Raw genomic sequence first — 14,868 nt, forward strand, 5'->3', positions numbered from 1 at the left:
AAGAAATATTTTTATTGAAGCTCCGTTCCGATTAGATGCGAAGAAACAGGCTTCTTACTATTGTTCTGTAATTCCGACTTATAATAACAGAGTAGTGCTTTTATATTGAATACTTTTATATTAAAAAACAATTAATGTCCAATTTCTAGAGTTTAATCAGATATATATATAAAGCAAGTCCCGTCCCCAACTTTTATATTCCAGTAGAAAAAGTCTTTTGTGCCCGACACACATGCAAGTGTTAACCGACTACATAAAAAGAAAATAGGCTAACCTTACCACTAGGCTGCTCAGTTATATCAGTAAGCTTAAATATCTCTATACAATTAAAAATTCTCGTGTCACAATGTTCGTTCCCATAATCCTCGGCTCGACCGATTCTTATGAAATGTTTAATGCCTAAGTCTGAGAATCGGCTACTATCAAATCCCAAGTGATAAGGGGTGTCCACCCCAAAAAAATGTTTTTATTCTTTACAACTTTTGTTTGTTTTTATTTTTTTATGATACAGCATACAAAAATACATACAATCCCTAATTTTCCCCTCTCTACGATCAACCCCTATTTTTTATTATTGTAGATAGTTATTTTTATGGAACTAAAAAAATGTTTCCTAGAAATAATATACTAATACATGTCATAACAAACGTTTGCCGGGTCAGCTAGTATTTATATATAAATTGTCCACAAATGCCGTCGTGTGTTTTACCACAAAACAATATATTGTTATGGTCTTATAAATTATTAATGTAAGATTAAATTTTCCACATTAATCGTATCGCATTAATAACATTCGTATGGCAATTTGAAAATTCGTTTCACAATGCGGCCGCCATTAATAAAACGGTTCTTCCCATATCTGTTGTATGTCATATTTCACCCTACATTGTAATTTTGTAAGCCTTTTTCCGGGTTTCCCTATAATCATTTGTTTTTGTCTTTCCGAATACAGAATAGATAGCATAACCATTCATAATTATATTTTGTAAGAACATTATAATTATTAAATTAAAATTTCACTCAAATACGTAATTAATTATGACAAGTGAAATACAAACTCAATTTTTAAAACATAATTTTTCCTAATTATTGGAAAAAAATCACAAATTTAATCAAATTAATCTCGGCAAGCAGACATGGCCGCTCAGGGCTGGTCATTAGAGTATGTGTACGAAACATCCGGGTAAACGAATCTCTTCGAGAATATGATAAAGATTTCAGGATAAACATTTTCTTTACAACGCTGAGACCTTGTAAGAGCAAAGGGGACTTCATTAATGTTCCTACAGGCATAATTAAATAAAGATATTATTTTATATGATTTATAAAATTATAAACAGTATTATTTTATAATTTTAAACTTTGATAGCTCGGAGAATAGTGTGAAAACACTGTGTAGACCGATACCGTGACACGTTGTTAAAATCCGGAGTTCGATTACCGGCGAAACAAACAAAACCCTTAACCCCATACTCCATTGACAGATTGAATAATTTTAATAATATGTACTTATTTCTGTATTATGTTGCTATATTGCAAAACATAAAGCTATCGTATACTTATAGCGCAAGTATTTAAAACAAAATAAAATTTATTTTATTAATTACAATTTAATTACGTTATATACTCGCGTAGATCGAATAAACAATGGTCATATTTTTGAAAATCACATGCGAAAATATGTTTACCCTTTTACATACCTCCTATTATTACAAATTCTTTTATTATTCAAGGGTCAGGTCCTCTACCTGTCTTTACAATCGTAGCTCGGCTTTAATACTAAATTCGGAGGTCATCGAATTTAATATTAGGTTTTGAATGCACAAAGATATCTTTTGATTATCCCTAAACTTACTAGCTATCGAGAAGTTGAAAAATATTACTTTCTAAATCACATACGCCAAAAATTCCAAAATCGAACTTGCAGGTACCTTTACTGTCTCGATATTCGACTTATTTTTGCATCCAGCAAATTAATAAATACATACTTACCAAAGTGGTATTAAAAGCGCTAGGAGTGGGCTTATTCTTCGTTCAAAAATGAGTCGTTAATTACTCAGCGATGTTGTGTGGTCAGGTGGTCCCCTCACAGGTACTAATCACTCCCAACACGATTACTTGAGTAAACTGTCCAGAGATCCAACTTGATAATTATTTATTTAACAAAGATTCAGGGGTTGTGTCAAGTGCTTGGAATTGAGTTGTTTATAGACTGTATTTAATTGTACTAGCCTTGTTTATACTGTTAATTAATGGTATGGTTTTATCTGTATTAAAAATCTACGTTGTAAGAAACTATCGATTATTGTCTTTGGTTTACACGTGCTCTTTTTAATTTTCAAGTAGACAAATTACCGTCGTAGGTTAACTTAACACTGCACTATTTTATTCGAATTGATTAATTAAAAAAAGTTTTAATTAGTGAAGTTGACAGGAAGAGACCCAACTCGCGTATTTAATTAATATCTTTTGTTTTTTTTATAGAACAGGGGGCAAACGGGTAGGAGGCTCACCTGATAGTAAGTAATACCGCCGTCCATGGACACTCAGTACCAGAGGGCTCGGGGGTGCGTTGCCGGTCTTTTAAGTATTGGAACGCTCTTTTCTTGAAATATTTTTGTTTCATGATAATATTTTGTTTTTGATATTTAAATGTAAAAGTAAACTATTGACAAGACAGTTTATACGCTCTTAGCTAGAAAATCACATCCTAATCGCGGAGTTGTAATCCTCAGATTACCTAAAGTAAGACGAAAAACCATCAGAGTGGGAATAATTCAAGCTTTTCCAAGAGATGTGTAAATCTAATGTTAGGGCTAGTTGATCTGGTTCTTAGGGTAGGAAATTAAACACTCCAATGATGACTTGATTTACTATATTTCACACACTGACCCTACGTAAAATGTATAAACTCCAACTTGAACAAAGGAATTGCCTGTGCGCATGTGCTACAAGCTGTTTTATCCTTTAGTCCCCACTCTGACTCGACCTTCCCACTTCGGGCAGTTATTCGAGTCAATTCGTAACAATTCGTAAATAACCGAACGAGTCAAATGAGTAATTATTGCACATGCGCACTTGTAGCAAAAGAATATGTTTCATAAATTATTTAGAATATTATTAAATAAATAATAAAAGCTAACAGTCGGCCTTTCCTGACAATGTTTGCGTCTCGCAAAAAAAGAAAAACAAAAACAATGCTTTGTAAATTACAACTCAAAACAGAAACAAAATTAATTCTATGTATCTTTTAACTTTCATTCTTGAATTACATCTCTTTAGTTAAATTGAACCTAAATTTAATTTATGTTTATTTATAATGGAATAAAAGATACAGGTATCACCTATTTCACGTCATTAAATATGTATCGGTAGAAATCCCTATTCATCGGCAAAGAAGACATGGGGTGTAGGCCGAGAGAAAAAGCCGGCGTAAAAAACTCTCGGTACTCTTTTAAAATATCAAGTCATCAATAATTAACAATAGTCTTATCATATATCTACTGTGACCTCTTCATATTCACAATAGTCTACTGTGACCTCTTTACATTCACAATAGTCTTACATAATATCTAAAATCTACTGTGACCTCTTCACATTCACAATAGTCTTATTACTTATATATCCAATCTACTGTGACCTATTTACATTCACAATAGTCGGACACATCCAAATCTACTGTGACCTCTTTACATTCACAATAGTCTTACATACATACATAACTAAATCTTTTGAGATCTTTTTATGTTCACAATATAGTTTACATGACTAAATCTTTTGAGATCTCTTTATATTTACAATATATTTTACATTAAAGTTCACATCACTAAATGCATTGTGGTCTCTTTAAATTCACCATAAAGTTTACATAACTGAATCTGTTTTGTGATCTCTTTTTATTCACAATAAAGTTTACATAAATAAATCTGTTTTATCTATTTACATTTAAAATAAAGTTTACGTAACTAAATGTATTGTGATCTCATTAAATTCACAATAAAGTTTACATAAGTAAATCAGTTTTATCTCTTTACATTTAAAATAAAGTATACATAACTAAATGCATTGTGATCTCATTAAATTCACAATAAAGTTTACATAAGTAAATCTGTTTTATCTCTTTACATTTAAAATAAAGTTTACGTAACTAAATGTATTGTGATCTTTTTATGCATTGTGATCTTTAAAATTCACAATAAAGTTAACATAACTAAATGCATTGTGATCTCATTAAATTCACAATAAAGTTTACATAAGTAAATCTGTTTTATCTATTTACATTTAAAATAAAGTTTACGTAACTAAATGTATTGTGATCTCATTAAATTCACAATAAAGTTTACATAAGTAAATCAGTTTTATCTCTTTACATTTAAAATAAAGTATACATAACTAAATGCATTGTGATCTCATTAAATTCACAATAAAGTTTACATAAGTAAATCTGTTTTATCTCTTTACATTTAAAATAAAGTTTACGTAACTAAATGTATTGTGATCTTTTTATGCATTGTGATCTTTAAAATTCACAATAAAGTTAACATAACTAAATCTGTTTTATATCTTTATATTTAAAATAAAGTTAACATAACTAAATGCATTGTGATCTCTTAATATTCACAATAAAGTTTATATGACTAAATCTATTGTGATCTCTTTATATTTACAATAAAGTTTACATTACTATATATATTGTGATCTCTTAATATTCACAATAAAGTTTATATAACTATATCTATTGTGATCTCTTAATATTCACAATAAAGTTTATATAACTATATCTATTGTGATATTTTTATTTTCAAAATAAAGTTTACATAACTAAATGCATTGTGATATTAGATTTAGTTATGTAAACTACCCATATTCACAATAAAGTTTATATAACTATATCTATTGTGATCTCTTAATATTCACAATATAGTTTACATAACTAAATCCTTTGAGATATCTTTATATTCACAATAAAGTCCTACATAACTGAAACTACCGTGATCTTTTAAGATCACAATAAAGTTTTACCAAACTAAGTCCATTATGATCTCTTTATATTCACAATAGTGAATTTATCATGTGAAATTGATATTCGTATATGTTTTAATTGTACTTTATAATTTATATATTTTTTTGTAAAACTTATGTTTACATCAATTGTCACACATTTAAGATGTAAGATTTTGTAAAATAATTAGTAGATTCAGTACTGTGTGTGATGTCGTAAGCTTATTAACTAAATAAATAAATAAATATTCTAGTCTATGTCAATTATACGAATAAATAGTGCGTAAGTACAAGGTACACATGTCAAAAGTGAAACTTCTTTGTAGATTAATTATTGAGTAATTAAGCTGACCAAATCCCATAATTTAATTTTCCCAGTCTTTCTATATTATTAAATGATACCAAGGCTAATTAAAAACCAGAGCTAAAATTAGTTAAATTAGTTCAATAATATAAGAAATTACTATCATAATTGCTAACTAATGTCCACATTTTGTAAAATAGCCAACTGGGTCTTAGCAAAAGGTCCAAACCAACAAAAAAAAAATGGTAATTTTTTCCCATAATAAAATAATAATGATATTGATATGTATTAAAAACACCATCGGTGTTCAAGTCTCAATCGCTCTCTCCCTCTTTTCTTTGACAAAAACGCTGCAGATTTTCGTGCAGACTTCAGAAAAAATACTTATCGAAAGCACAACAAATACTTGAACTATTACTACTACAACCCTACTTCTTTAGAGTATTATTTTTCATCAACATATTTCAACGCACTCAAAACTTACTTATTATATTAAGCCATCACTTTTATTAGGATACTATCACTTCTGGAGATGAATTAAATGTGAAATTACTTTATCAAATAATTTGACATTACTTTGTCAAATACAACCTCATTGGTAACCGATCAAGATGATACAATAATTTTCTTACATTATTAAATTTCATTACAACATTTAATCAATTCTGTTTTAAGATATTTTATCATCAGACATAATGAAAGTATTTCATATCCATTATTAAGACCAATAACAAAAATAAAATAAAAAAAAAAACTAACCAAGTATTGATTGGTTTGTAGGGAATACATAATATGTTAAAAGGTCATATGTAATTTTGAATTTCTAAGCACATAGCCACAGTACACAAAAAGAACAACAGCCTTAGCAAGCAAGTTAAATTGTCGACATGACGTGACATCGAAGTTTCAGATTTGTTAATGAAATTGAGACTTATGTCTGTTTGATGCTGTATCGAAAAGCAAGCCTTTGTAATATACCCAAAGTGAATTACCGCAAAAGAAATGTCATGAAAGACTAGGCTCTGCAGTATGTTAACATTCAGCAGAGTCTTACTCATTTGAAGTAAATCAAACTTCTTTATCAGCAATGCCAACTTTGAATGCTCCCATTTAACATGGTGCATGTAAAATTGACTACGGGAGGATTACAAATTCCTCCTTAAAACCTAAACTTGCGAATGCTTGCTTCTTATATATTTTAAATCTCTAAGCAGCAAAAAAAATATAATAATATTAATACCTCATAATATACAGTCTTACTGTGTCGTTGTCCTATAGAGTCATCTTACCAGGTCATCTTTTTCATCTTTGCTACCCTTGCTCTCACTTAAAACCAGAAATACCATCAGCTTTCTAATAGTACCCTGATGCGAGGCCCTGTGTAATACAACACCCATGACTGAAATATTATCCAATTTATTATTATCGATTCGCGGTAGAGGGCTCATTTGTTGTTCTCATGTTAAGATCTAGAAAAATCAAAGCAAAATCAATTCTATTTTAACGGGCAAAATGCACAGCCTAGGACAGTGCACAAATTACCAGTCCTTCAGTTCTGGTTTTTTATTTTTCCGTTCCCAGTTTGATACTCTGTAAGGCCGTATTACGGGTAATATAATTGTCGCTTAGCTTTATCTTAATTCCTGTACAAGTTTTAAAACCAATCCCTAAAACGACTTCGTAACTCAGGACTAAAACCCTGGATTCTTATTGGGTCTAGTCATACTGGAAACAATCGTTACACAAAAGAAAAACATTGTACATTATTACTCCAGCCATCTTAATCTATAAGGATTGGCGTCGATTCTAAGTAACAAAGACACTCTATAAAATCAAATAATTTTTTTATTAATACATATATTTAAGATAGTTTAGAATATTATTCAACGTAGTAATAAAAAAAAAATATTGTTTGTATTGATTATATATATAAAACATTTAAGCTTTAATTACCAATAAAATATACTTCAAACAATACGTTTCAATTGAATTTTCGTATAACAAAGTCATAATATGATATTAAACTAACCTTCTACGATAAATGGCGAAAATTATTGTAAAATTTATTACTTTTGTAAATACCTTAATATTAAACTAACTGAACTTCTAAAAATGAATAATTATTTTAAAGTATAAATTATATATGTAAAAACCTTATTATAATAACAGTCACTAAATAATTTCTAAAAATGGTATAAAATATATATATAAAAAAAAAAAATTGAAATAATTAGTTCTGTAAAAATATTATAATATTAAACAGACTTGAAACTTCTAAAAATAATAAATTAATTAAATGTAACTTATTATAATATTCAACTTGCCAAATAATTTCAAAAATGGTAAAACATTTATAATAAAGTAGTCAGTAAAAATAAAAATTTATTAAAATATTCAACTCACCAAAGAACCTCTAAAAAAAATGGTAAAATTATTATTATAAAAAATAAATTAGTTCTGTAAGAAACTTATTATAGTATTAAATCGGCTTGGAACTTCTAAAAATAATAAATTAATTAAATGTATCTTATTATAATATTCAAGTTGCCTAATAATTAAAAAAAAATGGTAAAACATTTATAATAAAGTAGTCTGTAAAAATAAAACTTTATTAAAATATTCAACTCACCAAATAACCTCTAAAAAAAAAAAAAAAATTGTTAAAATATGAGACAAAATTAAACTAATTACTTGTGTAATCTGTCGTAAATCTTAATATATAAATTACGTGTCACGTTGTTTGTCCACTATCGACTCCTGACTACCGAACCGATATCAAATATTTTGCACACCGTGTGCAGTTTGATCTAACTTAAAAGATAGGATAGCTTACATTTCAATTTATATTATTTTATTGCAAAATATTTGTTTATTATTGAACAGTCACAATTCTAACAGATGGCGCTGTGTTGAAAGTACCAACGTTTCACATAAGCTACAATTCAACGGCATAACAACCAATAAAGCATGGTGGTCCCCATGACTAGTGTTCTCCTACCGTCTCCCTTGAATAGTTTACTACTATGTAATATAAGAAAAACCTTAGCCACAGCAACGCGCTTGGCCGGTCTGCTAGTATCTTATAATAATGATTCAATTTATTTCAACTAAACCGACGGTAAGTATTATAAAAATATGTAATGTAACAGCTTTAAAATAAATAACGTTATATGTTTTACAGGACAGGTTCGGTGGCCGTCGATGCATAACTCATAGCAAAATCCCGAGTACATACCTCGCCATAATGTCTCCCTACCAGAACGTTTCTTAAGCACGCACTAAACACTCACTATAAAATTCTAATTAGTGGACGTAACTACATATTATCAATTATAATTATCAAAAACTATATATACATCTAACGTAACTCGAGTAAATCTCAACAAAGACTAATAAAAACATATGAGGATCGGCCGAGTAAAAATATTTGGGATCACCCTCATCAAATATTATAAAATTATGTATTTCGAACACTCGTATAGGATTCATTTTCTTCCATTTATGTTAGGTAGGTATGAAGGACTTCAGCTGGGAAGTTTTGATTTTCATCGATATACGATATACGACAAGACAGGGCCGACGGGTTATAGTTGGTAAAAAATTTAGATAACCTAAAACAGCACAGTCCCACACTTCCTACGCAATAGCACAGTTTTCCGTTAGTAAAAATACAAAACTTCATAATCGTAAGCTAGGTTTCATAACAAATGTAACTAATTTACCTTCAAAGGTGTAATAAAAATAATAAAAAAAAAAGAGTACCTACATCTTTAGGTTACAAAATGTAGAAAGGAAAAAAAAATCGCATACCTCGTGGGCGTTAATCCTTTACACCAAGGATATGATATACCATATCAGTTTACCTCGATGGCATCCCGCTCTTCTGATTTGTTAGGGCTAGTTGATCTGGTTCTTAGGGTAGGAAATTAAACACTCCAATGATGACTTGATTTACTATATTTCACACACTGACCCTACGTAAAATGTATAAACTCCAACTTGAACAAAGGAATTGCCTGTGCGCATGTGCTACAAGCTGTTTTATCCTTTAGTCCCCACTCTGACTCGACCTTCCCACTTCGGGCAGTTATTCGAGTCAATTCGTAACAATTCGTAAATAACCGAACGAGTCAAATGAGTAATTATTGCACATGCGCACTTGTAGCAAAAGAATATGTTTCATAAATTATTTAGAATATTATTAAATAAATAATAAAAGCTAACACTAATAAAATCGGGAGCCGACGGTTTATGAGGCTATTATCATTCGAAATGGATTTTTTGTCGTGAAATATACAGGATTTTAAGTTGAAATATAAGCAGCTTGCGGTTCAGAAAACTGATTTCCATTAACTCTGCATCCGGTTAACCGTGCAAGATTGTTTAAGTTTTTATTGAATGATCGTGTTGGGTACATGATTAATCGAACAACAATTTACTCTACAAATAAAGACACTTCTAAAATAACATATGTTACATATATATTAATATTTTTTTTTAATTTATTGACTGGGATATAGAATCACTAACATAATTAGCCTGCGATGATCGAAATTCAAATGAAATAAATATTCAAAATATATTAAATACTAGCTGAATCGGCAAGCGTTTGTTTTGTCGTGTATTTTATTTCTAGAAAGCATTTTTTTAGTTTAATAAAAATAACTCTCTACAATAACAAAAAAATAGGGGGGTTGATCGTAGAGGGGTGAAAATTAGGGGTTGTATTTATTGTTGTATGTTATATCATAAAAAAATTAAACAATTTTCTTTCTAAAAAATAAAAATTTGTGGTGGACACCCCTTATCACTTAGGGGTTTGAAAGATAGATAGCAGCCGATTCTCAGACTTACTGAAAATGAGTATTAAATTTCATAAGAATCGATCGAGCCGTTACGGAGTTGTATGGGAACGAACTGTTGTATGTGACACGAGATTTTTTTATATATTAGATATATGTGAATAAAAAACACATATCGAGCAAATCCCCAACTACCTTTACTCAAAAGTTAAAGCCGAAAATAATTGGAAGATAAGGCAATCTATCTAATTCAAGTTTGGAAGATAAATTCAACTTCCCGAGTTCAATAGTTAATTCGGTTCTTGAAGTTTCGATGCCACTGTCAGGAGCAAGCGTACCAATTAAAGGATTCTTTCGACTTCCCAATTTATACGCAGCTACGGAATTTCAGATGGAATTTTTGGGCCTTACCGTACTTATTTAGAACTGTGAGACTTACCTGAAAAGAAACAAAGAACATTATTATAATTACAGTCAATAAAAAATATTCTAAACTAGCGGCAGAGGTGGTAATTTTTTTTTTTGGCATAAACGTAAAATAAATGCGGACATAATAATGTATTTAGCTAAAGTGTATCGCTGGCTACGGGATTGGATGATTGAAAACAAAATTATATCAACGGGTAATTTTTAAAAACATTTCACTGAGGTTTAGAATATATATCCTTAATTTTTTTTTGCAATTAAAATAGCCTATATTAATCAGTGATAATGTAGAATTCAAATGTTGAAAGAATTTTTAAAATCGGTCAAGTACTTTTTGAGCCAATTCGTAACAAATATACTTACATACAAATCTTTCCTCTTTATAATATTAGTATAGATTTAAATTGACTACCAGATCTCCATTAAGGGTGTGCAACGAGAAGAGGCGGAGTATTGTCTACCCCGTGCACTTGCATTACTCCAATTAGATCGTAGCAATATACCTTGAATTTATGGAAGCAATGTACGTCAATACATCAATATAGTAAGTAATATGGGCTTAGAGACGCCACGTCAATTTGGCGCTGGGACTAATTAATATAATGGCAGTCTCTTGGCAGTCGGTGTCAGGTTGTGGCCTCGTATAGACATCACGTGGGGGTAACGAGCTTCATTATCTACTAGAGCTATGATAACAGTGTATATAAAGCTGCGTATTGTATGTAAGTTTTGATATGTTCTGACTGTTAACGTAGTTACGCAAAGGCTGTATGGAGAAACCAGTTTAAGAGACTAGAAGCCAAGCCCCGGCTGCCAGAAAGCCGGTATTTTTTTAAGACAATTTATTTAAAGCTTTTTAAATTGCAAACGATTTGTTTCTAGAACGAGGTTGCACTTCAAGCAGTGTCACTACTAGAAGATAAGAAGCTCAACTGAATTTCGTGGAGGATTTATGATTGTAATAAGTTTCCAACATACACATGTACAACATACAGCGGGCGAAAGAGCTGGCAAGAAACTCCGCTTCTCTTTTAAATCGCCAGGTTAAGGATCTCAATGTAATTGTAACTGCAGCCAATCCATCATGCTACACTTGGCTTATGGAGACAAAATACTAATAAAGCAACAAACGCGTAGCATCAGGTAAGTATAGGATGTATAAATTACGGGTTACATAAACAAAAGTAGTTTTATTTATATCGACAAGTAACATTCGTATCGCAAAATCTTTAATTGCTAGAACAAAAGCGATAAAACTCTACGAAATTTGACGTACATTTTATACCTCCGCTTTACGGGCGCGAGATAAATTTAACGGTGTGCCAACCCTTTGAGGTTGTATAAATTTGTACAGTCAAAATACAGACCCAATGTTATTTATATATAGTTTTATGGAAATCATATTTCACTTTAATATCGCACTTCAAAAGTGAATATGTGGATTACATGATTAAATTCAAAAGTTTATTTAAGAGAAAGGTTATTTAAGGCTTCTTACGGTTTGATATTTTTTTTTAATGTGACAGGGGGGCAAACTAACAGGAGGCTTACCTGATGTTAAGTGATAAGCCCTTAGACACTCACCTTGCCAGTAGGCTTGCAAGTGCGTTGCCGGCCTTTTAAGAACTGGTACGCTTGAAGGACCTTAAGTCGTATTGATTCGGAAATACTATAGTGGGCTGGTTCCACATAGTAGTGGTGCGCGGCAAGACTGCCTTAAAAGACGCTCAGTTGTGGAACAACGGACATCGAGGTGATACGGATGGTATTTTGTATTCTGCCTTGATGTCCGGTGATGATTTTACGATCTTCATCATAAACTTGTAAGCTGTTTTTCCATATTTTAAGCATTGTCGAGGGAGCAAAACGTCACGCATTTAAAGCTATGTTGATAATTAATGGGGTTACGAACGAACACATTTTTGAAATAAAATTATTATTTAAGAAAGTGAGGATTCTATTAGCGAAGGGCAAGGACCCTTATTGAATCGTATCTGCGGTAGGCCGCAATAAATCACAACAGATTGAAAGTTCCTAAACAAAAAAAAATGGAAAATCAATATTCATTATGCGTGCTCAGCCGAAAGGGCCCGGGAAAACTTTTCACAAACAAACAGACGAGTAAGAGATTGATGACTTCACCAAACGCTATACACACGGGTGAGAAGGTTCAATTACATATATATACAGATTCTTCAGAAAATTATAAATAATTATTGCATTATAACTACATCTAATATAGACAGTTGGGGCACTTATTAAACCCAATAAAAAGGCCGCGCGAGCGCTTATGCTTTACTATTACCTAAGTAAATTGCAAGCGATGTCTAGAAATTAAATTAATTTGTTTATTTGTTATTTATTAAATAGTTTTAGACGTTTTATTATTTACAATGACGGAAAGTGTAGCTATTATTCACGAAAACGTGAGTTGTTCCTTGTAATAGTTTTCCTGTATACGATTCCAGTTGTAAAAACTTATATGTCCAGTAATCTTGAAAACCGTATGTCAGTAAGGTAGTTTATATGAAAAAGTTTGAAAAGAAAATATATCTATCAATCAGTGAAGTCGGCCCAACAACTTTACAGTTTTGTTAAGATTTTAGATGAGTCAGCAGTCGGTGGCCATTTCCGTAACAGAGAGCCGACGTTTCTATTATATATCTTTATGGAGTAAATAAATTTGTGGATACCCAATGTATAAATAGATTGATAGTTTACACCTTTTAAGACACCACTTAAATTTTTTTATCTTTTAATTTAAATGTAATAATTACTTAATAGAAAATAAAATAGGTAAGCGATGAAATTTAATAAATATGCATTTTTAATAAGAGTAAAAAGTCAAGGTGGACTTCAACAAACCGAGAAATAAAAAAATATTATAAATCAACGTTTCATTTTTCACGCTTGTTGTAAAGCACTTGAAATTTCTAGCGAAAGAATAAAATGAACGTATGCGTTTTGAACCGATACTATTTCTATTTCATTCTACATCCTACATGTAATAAAATCTACTGGTATTTCCTTTTTGAGCAAAAATTTCCCAACACGTCATAAGATTCCAAGGAAATAGGCTACTCTATCACTGAAATGACATTTAAGACGTCAACCGTGTGACCGTGCACCGTGCTGGTCCCGAATCAGATATTCAGTTACATAATACATAATAGCCACAAACGGAATACATATTTAATGACAGTAAACAGATATTTTGAACAAAAAGACAAAATACAGGTAAATTAAAATAGATAATAATTAGATAAAATATAAAACCACACTATTTTTCACGCGATCGTTCAATCGAAGCGTGACATTATAAAGCCTTTTTAAATAATTTACTACACAAAATAAAAACAATTCTGTAACTATTAAAATTATCGAGTCAAAAAAACAAGCTTATATATGTTATGTTAGAGGTGGCAGTTACCTCGGGCAAAGATTTAGTCTAGCTATTCAAAGGGGGAACGCTGCCAGTAACTCCGGAACCTTGCCTAAAGGGACTCCTTTTAATAATATATTTTATGGTTAGTTATTATTTTTATTGTTCTTTATATAAATAACAGTTGGAGTTTAAAATTACTAATTAGTCTTAAGCTAAATCGTAACGATGTATTTTTGGAGAGACAATTAATAAAAAATATGTTATATCATATATGATAACAAAGCAATTTAAACCTAAATTATCTGCAATACAATATGCGAGGCAAAATTCATCTCATAATAATACAAAACGTTGAAAATGAGAAAATATTAATCTGCGGAAATCCGCCGAAATTGGAATATGGATTAAACCGGAAACGTCTTACGTGATTCTTTTTAATTTGTTTAGACAGCTTAAAACAGTGCCTTCTTATTCGTAATTAATTTATGTAAATAATATAATTCACCACTGTGATAACAAGAGATGGGGAGAGAGAAGGTTAAATTTGAAGTAAACTTTTATAACCCTAGGTGTTTCTTTTTTCTTTGACTGAAAGAGATTCCACAACAAAAGAATTTGCCAGAAAACTATAGTCAATGCACCAGCGCTCTCAATTGTATAGATACTTTAACATTTTAAATAAAGTTCTATACTAATTAACGAAGCTAAAGTAATCGAACAAATCCACTAACGGTACGGGATTTCGTTAATCCGATAAAAAATCCAAAATCCGATCCAAATTGAATCAGCTATAATTGTCAGGTTTCTCTTGTTTCGGTCGATGTATTTGATTATTGGTTTAGTTTTAAATGGAATATATTCATTATTTCTTGATCTATGATATATTTAAGAGTACTGCGTGCTTTCGGTTATACAGCATCTGAGTTTCATCATCGGAGGTCGAGCCAGAA

General features: G+C 30.6%; 1 protein-coding gene and 1 long non-coding RNA gene across 4 annotated transcripts in view; both read right to left on the bottom strand.

Annotated features, from left to right (window-relative positions):
• LOC125052265 (nephrin) overlaps positions 1–14,868 on the bottom strand; it is a 156,691-nt gene that overhangs the window by 97,133 nt on the left and 44,690 nt on the right. The gene's annotated exons all lie outside the window — the stretch shown is intronic.
• Positions 2,859–3,944, bottom strand: LOC125052266. The gene is made up of 2 exons (XR_007117429.1): positions 3,686–3,944; positions 2,859–3,640 (listed from the first exon to the last, which is right to left on the bottom strand). It is a non-coding gene; the product is annotated as an uncharacterized LOC125052266 (long non-coding RNA).

Source organism: Pieris napi, chromosome 9, assembly GCF_905475465.1.
Source record: "Pieris napi chromosome 9, ilPieNapi1.2, whole genome shotgun sequence".
Lineage (NCBI taxonomy): Eukaryota > Metazoa > Arthropoda > Insecta > Lepidoptera > Pieridae > Pieris > Pieris napi.